Consider the following 17,153-nt stretch of genomic DNA (forward strand, 5'->3'; position numbering starts at 1 on the left):
CTATTTTAATGCAGCTTCCAAACAAATTCAAAATTACTCTTTTCCAACTTGATCATCTCTCCTACTTCCTTCCTACATGGAAATATTGGTTATATGGTTAACATCCATACTACACAAGAACAAATACACAAATTAAATAAACATCAAGTCACCATGGGAAAATAGTAAAGATTATAGATGAGGATATAGACAACAAGCCAATCAACAAAAGTTTACTCTTACTAATAATTGAAGATATCTCAACGAAACTGCGCTTACATCATTTCTTACTAATCAAATTAGCAAATCTATTTTGTCATTGATTGACTTGATGCAGGTAAAAGAATGAGCGAGAGAGGCTATCACTGTGCTGTTGTAGTCAAAGAGGGCAAAGGGCATGTATAAATGCAGCATGGCCATCCAATTTTATGGCTCAATTCCCTTTGTGACCGGATCATTCCAAGCATAATTTGATGCTAGCACGCATGTACAATTTTTGAGAATAAAGTACTGTAAGAGGTACTTTGCTAAGGAAACTGAAGTTCCAGGGCCTCCCGCTTGTATAGACTCCTCCCAAGACACCAGCAAAGGCCCTAGCAGAATTTTATAAGCTCTAGGTCTCATATAGTGGATTCACCTTTGAGCAGAGTTGGAGAAAAGGTGAGAGCTGTATGGGGAATGCCTTGGCTGTGGGCGAGGCTGGTGCCTTGGGTCAACTGAGCTTGGAGGAAGCTAAGAGATGGGACTCTGGTCCACCCACCGGGTGGGGAGAAACACCGGTGAGACAAGACAGAGACCAAAGTCAAAGCAACCGGTGATGAGGATGCTCTGTTAGTGATGAAAGGGAGGGATCCTCAGACAAAGCAGCTCCCATTCACTGAGCAGCGAGATGGAGCCAGGTGCAGTGGGGGCAAACTGAAGCATAAACTTGGATACCTGCCCCAGCTCCTCCAAGCAGATATTACCCTCCTTGGTGTATAAATAAGGAACGTGGGGCTTGGAGAAGAGGAGGGAACTTGCTCATGGTCACAGTGTGAGTAAGCAGCTGATTAAGGGTTAATCCCAGCCAGGTCTGGCTGACTCCAAAGTTCCCTTCCCCTCTGCAAAGCCACCTTTCTTATCTTGCAAAACATCATAAACCCTGGATATGAAGGCCAACCCTGTGAGTGATGGACAAGGGTAAGAAACCACATAAAGCTGTAAAACAAGAACAAAAGCTAATTTCTGGGCTCCCATGGGAAATTGCTGCAGATATTTCAAGAAACAAAGCTGGGTCATTTGAGGAACGAAGCACCTCAGTTTCCCGTTCATTCCGTACTCGACAAATTGATCCATAATGAGATCAAGTCCCTTAACAAATAAAGAGCTAATGCAGGTCTAATCCCACATAGAAGATGGAAAATGTATCTGAATCTTTTGCCCAGCCTGAAAAACCAGACCTTGGAGTGTGTGCAGCTGCCACTCCTGCAGGCCAACGTACATGGGCAGGGAGATTTCCTACAAGGAAAGGGGTGGTGTTGGCTAAAGTCGATTCAGTTAAAATTCAAATGTTAGGTGATTCCGCTCAGGGCTTAATAGCAGTTCTAGAAGAATGGAAAGAAGTATTTATATAATCTCCCTCACTCTTCACAGTTCTGCTCTCCATCTCCCAGCTCTGAAATTTGGTTTTCTTTCTTGAGGCTGTGGACTAAGTTGCCTCATCTGCAAAATGGGACTATAAGCATGTATACCTCACAGGGTAAGCATGTATACCTGGCAGGCACGCCATCGACACCACTGTTTCCATTGCACCCTCGCTATGCACATGGATTATTTTAAAAACATTGTGCTACTCAGTTACCTGTTATCGCCCCACGAGATTTTATGGTTCGTGCAAGATTTGATCACTTCCCTTGATGGGCTTTCAGGAACCAAACCATCGTCATTTGGTCAAATAGTTCTTTTGTTTTTTAAAGATTGGCACCTGAGCTAACATCTGTTGCTAATCTTCTCTCTCTTTTTTTCCCCCTTCTTCTCCCCAAAGCTCCCCCAGTACATAGTTATATATTCTAATTGTAGGCCTTTCTGGACCTGACATATGGGACGCCACCTCAGCATGGCTTGATGAGCAGTGCTAGGTCCAAGCCCAGGATCTGAACTGATAAAACCCCCGGCCACCAGAGTGGAGTGCACAAACTTAATGGCCAAGCCATGGGGCCGGCCCCTGGTCAAATAGTTCTAACCCGCCCCTTCCCACCATGTCACGGACTAAGTTGATAGCATCACTTTAAGGAAAGCATGAGCTCCGTGTTTGTCTATAATCAGCTGGAGTCTAGTAGGTTATCCAAGAATATTGGTTATTGAATGGGCCATGGCAGTGGTTATGAGTTTGGATATGGAAGTCAAATACCTGGAGTACTAGTTCTGCCACTAACTAGCTGGGTAAAGCATGGTGCCTGCTGCCAAGTCAGTATTCCAAGATGTTCTTCATTCCTACTATGAGGGAATTTTCTATTTCAGGGAAATCCATGTGAGGTCTCTCTTGTGCAAATGTGATGAGGAGATGTTGCCCTGTGGTTTCTCTGCCTTCCACATTCATCTTCATTCATATTGAGTCACAAGTTGACTTTGTCCCTGATCACAGCAACGTAAGCTAGTTTATGACAGCCTGAGCTGGGGGCCCCATTTTTCATGACTTGGTGAGCATCCTGCCCTTCTCTTCCTTTCTGGATCTTCCCCCGTAATTGGAGAGAAATCAAGGGATTCTCTAGTTGGTGCCATGGCTGGGTGTTTATTGCCACTGAGCTTTCTGGGCCCAGTGAACACGGGTACAGGGAAGATGGAAGTCGCATCACTCTTAAAGGAAATTCTGATTTTCAACATTGTGTGAATACGGAGCAGGGATGTATCTTGCTCTTTACTGCACCCTCAATGTCCAGCACTGGATACAGGTCACAGAAGGTCCTCAAAGACTTGAAGGGTTGAGTGGAGACTGTAATATGAGAGTTTCTTGTCAGTGGAAATGACATCTATTTAACATTCCAATGCAACACAGAACGGAACGAGATGTCCACCACTTTGTTCATTGGAGCCACTATCATCACTGGCCTGGATCATGGTGAAAATCTCCTAACCGCCTCCCTGTTTCTTCTTGTGCCATTCTATCCTCTACACTCCAGACAGGAGCCAGAGATACCTTCTAACTATCTAAGTTATGGCATAGCTTTCCATCTCTCCTGGAATAAAATCCAGATTGCCCTGGCCCCAGCAAGTGTCTGCCCAGCTTCCTTTCATCCGCGTCTCCCCGCTCTCGCCTCACTCCCTCCATTCAGGGCTCATTGGCACTCCCTTTCCCTTCTGTCTAGAATGTTCCTCCTCTGGTACCCACCTGGCTCCCTATTTCCCTTGTACAGCTCTCCACTCCAAACATGTCCCCATCAAAGAGGACTTCTCTGACCACTCACCATAGCAGCACCCCCGCCCCACTCTCTATCAAATTACCCTGCCTTATTTTTCTTAAAATAACTTGACTTGGGGCTGGCCCTGTGGCCGAGTGGTTAAGTTTGCGCGCTCCACTTCAGGTGGCCCAGCGTTTTGTTGGTTCAAATCCTGGGCGCAGACATGGCACTGCTCATCAAACCACGCTGAGGCAGCGTCCCACATGCCACAACTAGAAGGACCCACAACAAAGAATATACAACTATGTACCGGGGGGCTTTGGGGAGGAAAACGAAAAAAAAATAAAATCTTTAAAAAAAAATAACTTGACTTTTTGGCTTATGATATATGTATATAGTAATTTATTATCTGTCTTTAGAAAATGAGGGCAGAAACTTTGTTTCATTCACTGTCATGTTTCCAGTACCTAGAGGAGTTCCTAGCACCTGCTAGGTTCTTGACTAATATTTGTCAAATGAATTATTAGATAATAATGAAAATAATAACTAAAGTACCCTTGCTCCAATTCTGTTAGCATTGATCAAGTGTGTTATGTGTACTTGGTGCAAAACTGACATGCTATTTATTCATTCACCTGTGCATATCATCTCATTTAATCCTTACAAGAACCCTCTTAGGTAAGACAGTGAAAAATGAGCACAATAATAATTATGATAGCTAATATTTATCAAGCATTTACTCCATGCCAGACAGCAACTTCCTGAGGCTGGTACTATTATGAGCCCCATTTTACAGATGAGTAAACTGAGGCACAGGTTGATGAAATAACCAGCCCACACAGTCAGGAAAGCAGCGAAGTCAGGCTTCAAGGCAGCTAAGCCTGTTTGCAAAGACAACACTATTCTCTACTCCATTTTACTGGCTGGAGGGGAAGTAACTTGCCCAAGGTCACAGTTTTCCAAGCTGGAGTTCAACTCCAAAGTCCAAGGTATTCTTGCCGCTTTGCTGCCCTGCCCACGCCCTGTACCCCTGGCCCCTGGCAGGTGGCCCGGTACACAGTAGGTACTCCTCATGTTGGATGGATGAGTCAGGGATGACCTGAAGAGGGGTGGGGGTGGAGGTGTGGATGGAAGCCGCCATCCTCACTTCTCATCCAGCGGGAGATGGTGGCCCAGGGCCCTGGTCTGCGTTGTCTCTGCGGATCCCTGGACCAGGAGAACTCTGATGCACACTCGGCACTCAGCCGTGAGTCCCTTTCGGACTAGGCCTGTTCTCTTTCCCCATCTGGCCCCACACAGTCTCAGACCTCAGGGGCTGGTTAATCTGAACACACCTGATAGGTCCTTGTTTCTAACTTAGCCCCCACATTCTCTAGCGAGCAGAAGCATCAGGAGACCAGGAGAGACTCCATTGGTGGCAAGTCTGTAAAAAATCCGAGGAACTAATCAGAGAGAACATGCAAACAGGCCAAAATGACCCAGCAGATCCTGTCACTGGTTCTGAGATGAACAGGATGAGCCAGCAAGATGAGCCAAGACCCCAGGAGGCATTGATGTCAATCTGGCCTCCACAGGTTTTGATCGGTGGGGTAAAATGCGGAAAACTGTAACGCAACTTGATGTCCAATTGCATTTTGTAGAAATGGAAGCCTTGATGAATAGAGACCAGAATGAGGAAAGAAACAGTCTGATGCTGGATCCCAACATCTCAGGGGGGAGCTGAGGACATCATGATATCCACACATCTGCCTGATATCTCTGTTAGGGGCATGCTTTCCCATCAGAGATCACACAAAATGACACATCCCTAGTCCACGTGAAATGAACACAGAAAGGACTAATGCTACAAGGAGGCTAACATCTGACACAGCAACATACCCAAGAGAGACAGGTGCATATGCCTAACCAAAGACACACAGATGACTCTTCCCAGGGGTCTATTCATAAACCAAGATTGGAAAACAGCCCAAGGGCCCATCAAGAGAACTAGATACACAAATTGGCATAGAGTTGTGCAATGGACTACTACAGAGCAATAGCAGAGATGCTTTGCCATGCAACAACGTGGCCAGAGAACCCAGACACTGCAGCACAATAGGGTCCAGAAGCAAAAACACACTGTGATTCCATCTTTGAGCCATTCAAGGACAGTGACAGTGACAGTGACGGGAGTCAGAAGAGTGGTCACCACTAGGGGGCTCTGCCTGGGAAGGGGCAGGAGGGAAGTTCCAGGGGCTGGAAATGTTCTGTATGTTGATCAAGGAGGTGGTTACGTGGGTGCAGACGTATGGACTAATTGAAGGATCTCAGGACCAGTGACATCATTTGCAAGACCCAGTGCAAAATGAAAATGAGGAGTCTCGTTAAAAAATTGTTAAGAATTTCAAGATAGCAGCAGCAGCAGAACGTTAAAGCAAGCATGGGCCCTTTAAGTCTGGGGTCCTGTGTGACTGTACAGGTGGTCCCACGCCCCTGAGGCTGGCCCTGGTTAAGCCATACACTCAGGATTAGTATACCTTACGCACTTGAGTTATACTTGGATAAAAAAGCAAAAACAAATATATACAGGATCAGAGGGAAAGAAATCTTGATTTTGGGGGGCTGTTGGGGAAGGAGGTGATTTTCAGAAAGGACGTCACCCCAAATCATTCCTTTATGCACTTCCTGTTTGACTCAACAGCTCTCACTTCCTGGTGTCATGGCCAGAAACCTTCTGAAAACTGATTCAACTGGCTTATTCTAAGAAGAGGAGCTAAATCAAGCCGAAATGTGCATTTGAAATTTATATTTGTGCTCAAACTCAGTTGGGCTTCAGGACCAGGGAAGACAGGAAAGGCCCTCTCCTGACGTGGCCTAAGAAAGCAGTGGGGAGCCGGGGAGGGTGACATCCCAGGACTTTCCCGAGGTGTCTGGAGTTGGCCACGGAAGGTCTGTCCAACACAGGGGGAAGCAGACAGGGCCCCCAGGGGAAGGGAGGGAGTGACATGTCCGAGGTGGGGAGCAAAGATCAGAGTGAGTTTCCATAAGGGGCAAATCCAGCAGCCAGCAATTCACGGCAGGGGAGGGGGACCGATTTGGATGGGGATAGCCCACAAACAAGGATGGGCCTTCGCTTGGTGACAGTCTTCCTGCTCTTCAGTTTTATTTTTATTTATTTTTTTGCTGAGGAAGATTGGCCCTGAGCTAACATCTGTTGCCAATCCCCCTCCTTTTTTCGCTTGAGGAAGTTTGTCCCTGAGCTAACACCTGTGCCAGTCTTCCTCTATTTTGTATGTGGGTCGCTGCCACAGCATGGTTCACGGGTGGTGTAGGTCCACGCCCAGGATCCGAATGCATGAACCTGGGCTGCTGAAGCAGAGCACACTGAACTTAACCACTACGCTCTGGGGCCGGCCCCAGTTTTATTTTCCTTTTGCTCAGAGCGGGCAAGAAGCAGGGGCAGAGGTGGCCCAGTGACGTTGGGCCTGCCAGGGAAGGTCCAGAGCTGACCAAGACTCCTGCCCTGAGCACGTTCAGAAACAGACAAGGCCCAGAGACCAGACAGGTACAGAGCCCAGCTTTCAGGGGCCTAGTAGGGATGGGCAGGGCCACCCCACTGCAGAGGCACCATGGGACATTGGGGCAGAAGCTGGGGCTCTGGAGCTTCAGACTAGGCTCAAATTTCACACCCTGCCCCGTTTGTTACCCCTTCCCCCAAGGTAAGGAGCAGTACGACTTCAGGCCTGGCGTTCAAGTCTCTGAGCTTCAGTTGCTTCATAGATGTATCACACACACGCCCTCCTTTGAGCTTCTCAACCAGCCCACAAGGGGGTACTGATATGATCATCTTCATTCTGCAAATAAGTGAACCAAGGCACAGAAAGGTTTAGGAACTTGCCCAAGGTCACACAGCCAGGAAAAAGCTGAGCTGAGGTTTCAACCCAGGTAGCTTGACTGCAGAATCCTTATCCCTAACCACTTCATTGTCCTCTTTAGGATATTGAGAGAAAAACAGTGAGAAATTCTAAGTAAAATTGTCTACAATGTGGTTGATATTCAACTAATTTAACCTTGTCCTATTTTCTTCCTTTTCTCACTTCTCTGAAGCTCACTGGGGCTGTGGCATTATTTAACCACTTCAGCTCAGTATTTAATTAAGAAGGGAAAACCCAGAAAGGTTAAGTAATTGGCCCAAGTCACACAGCATGCAAATACTGAAGCTAAGAACGTAACCGAGCATTTCATATTTTACTCCAGGGAGCTTAGTGACTTTCCTGGGGCCCATGTCACTTATTTTGCATTTTCTTTTCTTCTGTAATTTGGATTTTTCCGTCTTTTAAGTTGGGAGAGTACTGCTGCTGGTGCTACAAATTAATGAACGCAGACATAATCTTGGTTTGGATTTATTTACATCTTCCATAAATCATATTTATTGAGTGCCTGGGGTGTACAAGGCATTGTGAGAGGTCCTGCACATTAAAGCAAGGAAAAAATAAACATTACAGACACTTGGTGTATACTGCAGACTACTTAAATATCCAAAGGCATCAAATAAATCATCAGCCTGTTTAGAAAGAGGTTCTGGCATGCTCCCTGCAAACCTTCATACAAACCCCGCGATTGTGCAATGTGGGCCGAGGGCTGCTCTCCACTCAGCACTGGGGATGTTTGTTAACACGAGTGAGTGGGTCATAGGTCCCCCGAGTCATCCATGTTTCAGAGTTTGCAAATATTGCGGTCTCCTTCGCAATCTTCCTACCCTGACTAACGTCTTCTTCAACCCCGCAATAAAAAGAAATGGAACCGTAAAACTTGACAGCATACCATTGGCAATTACGCTGACCCATCCCAGAAACCATCTCCACTGTCTTTAAAGTTGTCTCGAACATGACTGTCACAGGTGAAGGCTGGTGAGCAGCAGGTGCGTGCACACACACGTGCACACGTACACATGCACACAAACACACATGCCCCCCTCTGCCTCCTTCTCTGCCTGGTGGGGAGGGTCACAGAAGATCCTGTATGAGACCTCGCTGTAAAGAATAAGACCCTCTGTGCATACACAAAGTGACCACTGCTTGCTTAAAATATGGCTGACTGATATTGTAAGTTCAAACTAAGTGGAGTTGCTGTTTTTCCTCAAATTAAAAGTCTGGTGGCCCGCCCTGTGGTGTAGCGGTTTAGTTCGCATGTTCTGCTTCGGTGGCCCAGGGTTGGCCAGTTCAGATCCCGGGTGCGCTTGGCAAGTCATGCTGTGGCTGGTGTCCCACACATAAAGTGGAGGCAGATGGGCACGGATGTTAGCTCAGAGCCAGTCTTCCTCCAAAAAGAGGAGGAATGGTGGCAGATGTCAGCTCAGGGCTAATCTTCCTCAAAAAAAAAAGAAGGCAAAAAAAAAGTCCAATGGCTATAGAACCGCTTACTCCTCTTGCAAATCTCATAGCTCAGGAGCAGAATTCATTTCTTCTTTTATGCAATAGGTATGTTGCTAAGCTTGGGGGAGAAGAAAATAAACAGGACAGGCCCCATCTTTAAAGAGCCCACAATCTAAGGAGGGAGACACATGAGTCAGTTGGCCACCACTACCCAGCCATGGAGTCTTCAGTCGGGCCTGCACTGGGCTTTGGTATCACAGACTGGGGAGGCTCCACTGCAGGGGGACCTCCCAGCGGAAGTAACTGAGCAGTATTCTGAGGGTGGAATTGGTCTTAACTCAATGAGGACAGACAAGAACATTCCAGACAGGGGAGCAAGTATACGAAGCAGGAGCCAGACAGACGGGGAGCACGTGATGTGTGTGGAAGACTTTTCGATTGGTCAGGAGGCTGCCAGCCATCTGAGAGAGGGCCGGGGAAGCATTAGGGGCCCCATCACAGACGCCCTTACACACTAAGCCATGGAGCGTGAACTGTCTCCTGAAAGCAGGAAGGAGGCAGCAAGGATTATTATATAGGGAGTGACAATATCAGATTTGCCTTTTGGAAACATCTCTTTTCTATCGTTTTCCTTTCTAAGCTCCCTATGCTTTTGAGAGCAAAATGAGTGCTCGAGCAACTATCTGGCATGCTTCAGACAAATCTCCTCCAGGTTAAAGAGCGTTCAATGGGGATAATTTTCAAGCCCAAAGAACAATTTGTGGCAAACAAACAAAGTTACCAAAGCATAATGTTTGCACTTTAGAAATTGTCAAAGTTTAGAAGGGAAGAAGTAAAAGAAAGAACAGGAGGAGAGAAAGAAGGGAGAGAGGAGGCAGGTGAGAAAAAGGAGGGAGGCAAGGAGAGAGGGAGAATGTTAAGAGAGAGCAGACACAGGTTTATCACCCATCCAGATACAAATCTCCACTCTGCCTCTTGCCAACTGCATAAACCTGGCTCAGTTGCTTAACTCATCTGTGCCTCAGTTTCCTCATTTAGAAGAAGGGGCAGTCCTAACAATTTTCCATAGGGTTGGTGTGGACTAGATGTCTAACCCCTGGGGCAGAAGTGGCTACCTGTCCGTGAAGGCTCATGCTCTCCCTTCCACAATATGGAGTTAGCAGTGGGAAGGCACACATTCGCCAGGCCTTGCTTCCAGCCAGGTAGGGCCACCTGACTAATCTCACCCAAGGGATGTGAGTGGAAGTGCGTGTCACCTCTGGATCAAGGCTTTTAAAGATTAGTATGCCTGCTCCATGCCCTCCTTCCCCTACCGGGCTGGAAGCAGATGACATTGAGGCCCTAGGGGACAATGGAACCACAAGACAAAGGGACCCTGAGTCCCTGAATCACTATATGGAAGAGAGCCACTCTAAGCTGAGAACTCTAGTTGAACTCATGTGTGTGAGAAATTTTGTTTAAGCCACTAAAATTGTAAGGTTTATTTGTTACAGCTGCTAACACTATCCTAACTGATAAGTATGCTCATATCAGGCATATTTAGCAAACAACAGGTGTTTAATAAGCACCCTGTGAAGGGAAAATGCAGTATACCCGCTTTCGGCATTTTATTTTTAAGGCAAAGAAACAAAGTACAACTTCAAGATGATTGTTTTTCATCAGTGTCTTTGGAAGAACCTTTTAATCAAGCAACCCCTAACAAGATTATCTCTTTGGAGGAAAATAAAGCCAATGCCAGGTTTCTTTCTTCCCCCTCCCCCTTAAAAGCATCCTGCCAAGTTCTACCGGCCATTCATTAGCAAGTTCTTCAATTTAAAAAGTTACCATCTACTCACCATCCTGGTGAAGCTGTCAGTTGCTGAGCGATGGAACACAGCCAACTGATTAGTTTTGATGGACTGCGGTGTGGAAATCCAGTCTCTGTCACTGAAGTGCCTGTTCATCCAATTAACCAAATTACTACGGGGAACTCTAGCCAAGTGCAACGCTTAGTGGCCGGCTGCTGGGGAGGGTAGGGATGGGGGAGGAGGGGATGTTATCAAATGCCCGCTCCACCTTCCCTGTACTCGGGCCAAAAACAATGCTAAGCAGAGAGAAGAGCAGAACCCGCCCGCCAGCCCTACCTCTTTCCTGCCTGGCATGAAGACTTACGTGTGACCCTTTAAAGGCTGTCTCAGTGTTCTTATTCTCATCCGGAGTGGTGTTATTTTTTATTTAGTCGCTTAACACCTACTTCTAAGGCACCTACTGTGTGTGAGGCACTGTGCTTGCAGCTGAGCATGTAGTGGAGAACAAAATCAAGGCTATGCCCTTCTGGAATTTGCATTCTAGCAGGGAGAGACAGTTGACAGCAAAATGGTGCAACCTTGACACCCTTGGTGTTTGGGGCCACACCATTCTTTGTGGTGGGGGCCATCCTGGGCACTGTAGGATGTTGAACAGCATCCCTGGTCTCCACCCACTAGAGGCCAATAGTACCCACCTGAGTTGTGACAACAAACTGAGTATGTCTCAAGACTTTACCAACTGCAATATCAACTCGCCCCTTGGCCCGCCGTCCCCCACTGAGAACCGCTGCTCAACAGTTAGGCAAATAAATAGAACACTACTGGTTGTGAGACGCACTGGGAAGGAAGGAAAGAGATAGAGGTGAAAGAGAGGCAAATGGGTGGTCAGGGAAGGCTCTCCGGGGAGGTGACCTTTAAGCCGGCACCTCAGAGCTGGAGAAGAGCCTTCCGGGCAGAGGGAACCAAGGGGCAAAGGCCAGCAGCATGGTGCAGAGGAACAAGTGCTAGGAGGAGCCAGGTGTGACCAGAAGGGCGTGTAGGAGTGCGTGTGGGACACACGATGGGGAAGGAGACGAATGCAGGGATGCAGCCTAGCTCTTGTCGCCACAGTGAGGCGTTTGGGTTTGATTTTAAGCACAAGAAAGAGAGGCAGTATAGTGTGGTCAGGTGCCAGAGCCAGACTGTCTGTGCCTCAGTTTCCCCATCTGCGGAACAGAGGCAAGAGAAGCAGCTGTGCGGTAGAGCCGTGATGAGGATTCCATGAGCTCATGCACGTGAGGTGAGGAGGCGGGAGCCTGGTACGCGGGAACCTCTCTGGCCGCCCAGTGGGGTGCTGGAGCTGGAATTGGCTCTGGATAGGTGCCTGCAGGCACCCCTCCTCTGCTTACATCACTCTCAGAGCTTGAAATGGGCCCTGGCGGGAGTATCTACACCACGGAAACTGGCAGATGTTAGGAGTCAGCGTTTCCCCCCACCCCCGGAGTGCCGATAGTTAAGCATCTACCAGTACACCTGTGCTTATTCGTTATTATCATTAGATTGGCTACTGAAGGGTTTTGAGCACAGGAGTGACATGACTGGGTTTACGTTTTTAAGATGTAACTGGCTATTCTGTAGAGAATAGATTGAGAGGTGAAGCAGGGGGACAGGTCAGGCGGCCACGGGTGTTGTGTAGCCGAGAGATGGTCAACTGGACCGGGTGGGGAGGTGGGCTTGGAGAGCGAGGTCAGATTTGAGACTTATCCTGGAGATAAAAGGAACGGACCTGCTGGGGGATTGGATGAGACAGAATGGACAGAATAGGGATGATGTTTCTGGTTTTAGGAGCCAGAGGGCATGTGACGTGATGTCTATATCACGACCACTACCAGCAGCGATAACAACAACAAAATTCGTGGTTGCCTTTTGTTAAGCAGCGACCTGCTGGGCACAGACAACTTCCATGTATTTCTCTGATCTTCTCGAAAAGGCTGCGAGAGATTTATAATTAGATTTAGCTACCTGTTGTGGATGGACACAGGCTCAGAGGAGGGAAGCGTCTTGCCCAGAGCCTCCCAGGGAGCAGGTGGCACATCCGGGTCTCAGCCAGCTCTCTGTGACGTGGGAGCTGGTACCTGCCACCAGCCTGCCTCACTTTCCCTCCTTCCATTCTGAATCTGCTCTACAAATGCCCTGGGCTGTGGAAGAGGGGCCTCCTTGTTCTTGGGGTGTCTTTGGGGTTGATGCCCAGGTATATTCTTCATAGTATTTTTCAAGTACGGAAATCCAGGAGAGGCTGCAGCATGGGGAAGGTAAAAAGGGGCTAGGGGCCGGCCCTCTGGCCGAGGGGTTAAGTTCGAGCGCTCTGCTTTGCTGGTCTGGGGTTTGCTGGTTCTGATCCTGGGTGTGGACCTAGACACTGCTTATCAAGCCATGCTGTAGTGGCGTCCCACATAGAGGAACTGGAATGACTTACAACTAGGATATATAACTATGTACTGGGACTTTGGGGAGGAAAAAAAAAGAGGAAAATTGGCAACAGATGTTAGCTCAGGGCCAATCTTCCGCACCAAAAATAAATAAATAAAAGCAGAAAAAAATGAGTGAAGAAAATTAAAAAGAAAGAAATACTGGATAGCCAATGCAACAACAACAAAATAAATAAAATAAATAAAAGAGGCTAGGTCTTGCCTCCCTCACCTCCATGCACTTTTCCCAAACTTTCTGAGACTCTCCTTGTCAGGTTTAAAAAGATTCAAAGAGGTGGCCTAAAGTTCCTGGGCAGGTAATTAACATCATCCTCCTCCTCCTCATGACAAAACTAACATTTATTGACATTAACGCATACAAGTACATTAACATATATTGTTGAATTGATAGCAATGCAATAGGCATAGAGCAAAACATCTCACCTAGTTGGCCTACTAGAACTCTGAGAGGTGGGTCACACAGTTAACCCAAAATATAGATGGAGAAAAGGAGGCTTAGAAAAGATGAAAGAAGTTGCTTAGGTCACATGGCCAGTAAGTGGCAGAGCCAGAATTCAAATCCATGAGAGTTCACGGGGTTTTGGGGCTCCAAAATGCTTGTTCTTATAATTAAATTGTTCTCTAGATCATTGGTTGCTTCAAAAAGGCTGAGATCTGCAAATGTCTTTCGGTGTCTTTTTTCCTCAATGCTGGTAATATGAGGTGCTTACAGAAAAAGTCCTTTTGACACCCTGCCTTGTTCCCACCCCAAGGGTGTCAGCCACCTCAGCCAGGTGAAAACTTGAGGTGGAGGCAAAAAAAGACAATGCTTGTCAAGGCAAGTGGATGTGGGATGGGAACAGAGAGACGCTCTGTCTCTCTGGCTGACATCATGCCACCCGTAAGGAAACGTGTCCCAGTGCCACAAATCTAAGATCATGACAAATTCTGCCTGTGGGCTCTGATCAGCAAGGGGGGAAAAAAACTGTTTGTGTGTTCCAGTTCTTCTCGGCTTGTTATTTGCTGTAAGTAGTTGATAGAACAGGACAGACTTTAAGGATTTGATACATCAGCATCTGACTCCATCATCTTGGCTGAATGGTCTCTTGAGAAGGGCTGGAACGAGCGTATCTGGAACTGGGCAACTGTGTCACATTGCTGAAACCCACATGTGTAGATAACCCTTAAAATGTTCCATAGAGTTTGTCAAAAAAGTACACAAACCACCACACCGACCACAGTCATAAGTGGAAATATTCTTTTTTTTTTTTGCTTTTCATTTTACTTGAAAACAGATTGCCTGGGCCGTATCATTATTTGTGTCAGTTGCATCGATACTTTCCTTGGCTCAGAGACGGGCGTAAAGTGGCTGTCGTGAATGCAAATTTTGTGGTAAAGGCCATTTATATTAGCAAACTCCTGACTCTTCAATCAATAATCTTTAAAATGCCATCTGGATTATGTCTCTCTTTGGATTATTTATTAGGATTCTTCCTGCTGCAACTGGGATGGCAGATCCGCCTGTCTTGGGCAACAAGTCTGAACGTTTCTAAATGGTTTATTGACTTGGTCTTCCTACCCCCACCTCCCCAACACACTTTTTTTTTTCTTAATAGGCTGGTCTAGTGACATATGAGACAACCTCAGGGTGTGGTTCTGACAGTTAAAAACAAAACTGTGCTTCCTTGGTGAAATCAGTCTGATGCTGGCATTTCTATGTCCCCTGAAAACTTTGAAATGTTCGTATGTGCTCACTAAACCCTGGCCCCAATGTCACTTGCTCACCCCAGAGGTATCCGCATTCTACAGATGCACGCGATGCCTGTGACCTTGAAGGTACTTCTGAAGGCTCATCCAAGGAATTCCCTGACACTCCTGCTAAAAGGAAGCTGGTGTTTGCTCCTAAGCACTCAGCTTCTGTAGAGGGGTAGACACGCTTTTACACCTCTCAACAACCCCAGAGGGAGGAATCCTTGCACCTGTTTTTCAGGTGAGAAAGCTGAGGCCCCAGTGAAGTTAAATAATTCTCCCAGGGGGCTGAGGGAGATTGGACCCCTGTCACTGGCATTCTTCAGAGCCGTGCTTAATGAAGCATCCTTTCATTATGAGTCTCCTGGAGTCCTGGGTAAACATTTAACTCCTTGTCCAGACTGGGATGATTCTGAGCATGAAGGGGGTGCTATTAATAATTATGCTCATCATATGTCATCAGGACATTGTTTAATAAGCACCCCAGTGGACTCTAATCATTGCAGAGTTGTCCCCAGATCATGGTTGGCGCCTTTGGAATCATCTAGAGAGCTCTACCTCCCCTGTGTATTCACATTTGGAATGTCTGGTCTGGGGTTCAGGAGTTTTCTTTTCTGTTTTATTTTATTTGTTTGAGGAAGATTAGCCATGAGCTAACATCTGCCGCCGATCCTCCTCTTTCTGCTGAGGAAGATTGGCCCTGAGCTAAGATCCGTGGCCATCTTCCTCTACTTTATATGTGGGACGCCTGCCACAGCATGGCTTGACAAGCGGTGTGTAGGTCCACACTCAGGATCCGAACTGGTGAACCCCGGGCCACTGATGTGGAATGTGCGCATGTAACCACTGCACCATCAGGCTGGCCTGGATTTTGCATTTCTAACAAGAGTTTCTAATGTTCTTACTAAATTTGGGAATCACTATCAAGGATATAGGACAGCCTTCCATTTCAATACATTTGGGGAGGTAGGAAAATCTTCATCTTAACTCTTTTTTTCAATTTGTTATCTTCTTTTGTTATGGCTATAGACAAAGAGAAGGAATATTCTCCACCACTCCCAGGCTGCTGTGTGACCTTGGGGCAAGTTACTTTACTTCTCTGTGCCCTAGTTTACTCAAGTTTACAAAAGGAATATTTATAAGGATATCTAGATTTAATTGTTTAACATTTAAATTACTTAGAATTGTGCTTCACATGTAGAAAGAGCTCCCTAAATGTAACGACCAATATTTTTACCTGGACCTGATTTTTCCCAACCTGCTTCACGATTTTTATAGTCTTTTTGTTTCTCATGACGTTTGTATATTACTTTATCTGATTACAATATAATATGCTTCCCAACTCTTATTCACCATGCTGCCTCCTGTCATCTGCCCACCTATTGTCACTCTACTCAAAACCAATTTTGTGTAATTCTTCCTATTCCATCTGACTTTGTCCTAAAATACAACAGGGATAATTTGCTAAAATAATGATGTACTAAAAACAGTAAGAATTGGTATTCTAAAAAAGAGAAAAAGGCATCATTAAAAATATTTCTTCAACAAGCTTTGTCATGGCTGCATAGTATTCCAGTATGTATATATACCATACTTTAGTTACTAGTTGCATATTGTTGGATATTCAGGTTGCTTCTGTGTTTGGATAGTATAATTATTTGTTTACTTGTTTGTTTATGTGCTCTGATTAGCTTTTATAGTTTCTTCTAGATGAAGCCAAAAGAATGATTTTGAATTTGGGCAATTTAATTCTGTTAGGAAGAGAGTCTGAATACATAAGCTCTGACTCAGGACTCCTTCTTTGTAACTCTGTTTCCTACTCCAATTTGGCCTAAGGAAAACAGGGCCAAGAACTCACTGAAATGAATACTTACTACACAATAAAAAATAAGTAATACTCTGAAACCAAAAAAAAAAAAAAAAAAAGGGTCACTCTTGGTTTAATGGCAAAGGAAAATAAAAAGGCTTTCCTTTTCACGTTGAAATCTAAGTAAAGCCTTCCAAGGGTTTAGTCTTCGACTTCAAGGAAGGAGAAAGGATCTTTAAGCTGAGGACGGACTGTTTCTGTCTTATTTTGTGTGGTGAGAGCAAACATCGCAGCAGATCGCAATGATACTGGAGAACACATGTATCTTCTTCCTGTGTACGTGTGTCCTATTACCCTATTTTAATAGTTAAACTATGCATTTATAACAGACGGAGACTGAAATCAATGTGCACGTTTCCAATTTGTAAACACCCAAGGATGATTCTTTTGCGTAGTTTTGCTTACTTCCCAAGGAGAATTGACAAATGATGCTCTTAGTATTTGACAAGATTTAACCTGCTGTCAAAATAATCCCAAGACTTTTTTTTTTTAACTCACAAATAAAGTAAGACCAACAGTGTGACACAGTGGAGCCGTTAGAGAAAGATATCCCTGGATGAATCCAGACTCCGCCACGTAGCAGCTGTGTGACC

General features: G+C 46.0%; 1 protein-coding gene across 1 annotated transcript in view; it reads right to left on the reverse strand.

Annotated features, from left to right (window-relative positions):
• Positions 1–17,153, reverse strand: part of MAF (MAF bZIP transcription factor) — a 352,278-nt gene that overhangs the window by 106,284 nt on the left and 228,841 nt on the right. The window lies entirely within an intron of this gene.

This window comes from Equus caballus, chromosome 3, assembly GCF_041296265.1.
Source record: "Equus caballus isolate H_3958 breed thoroughbred chromosome 3, TB-T2T, whole genome shotgun sequence".
In the NCBI taxonomy this organism is placed as follows: Eukaryota; Metazoa; Chordata; class Mammalia; order Perissodactyla; family Equidae; genus Equus; species Equus caballus.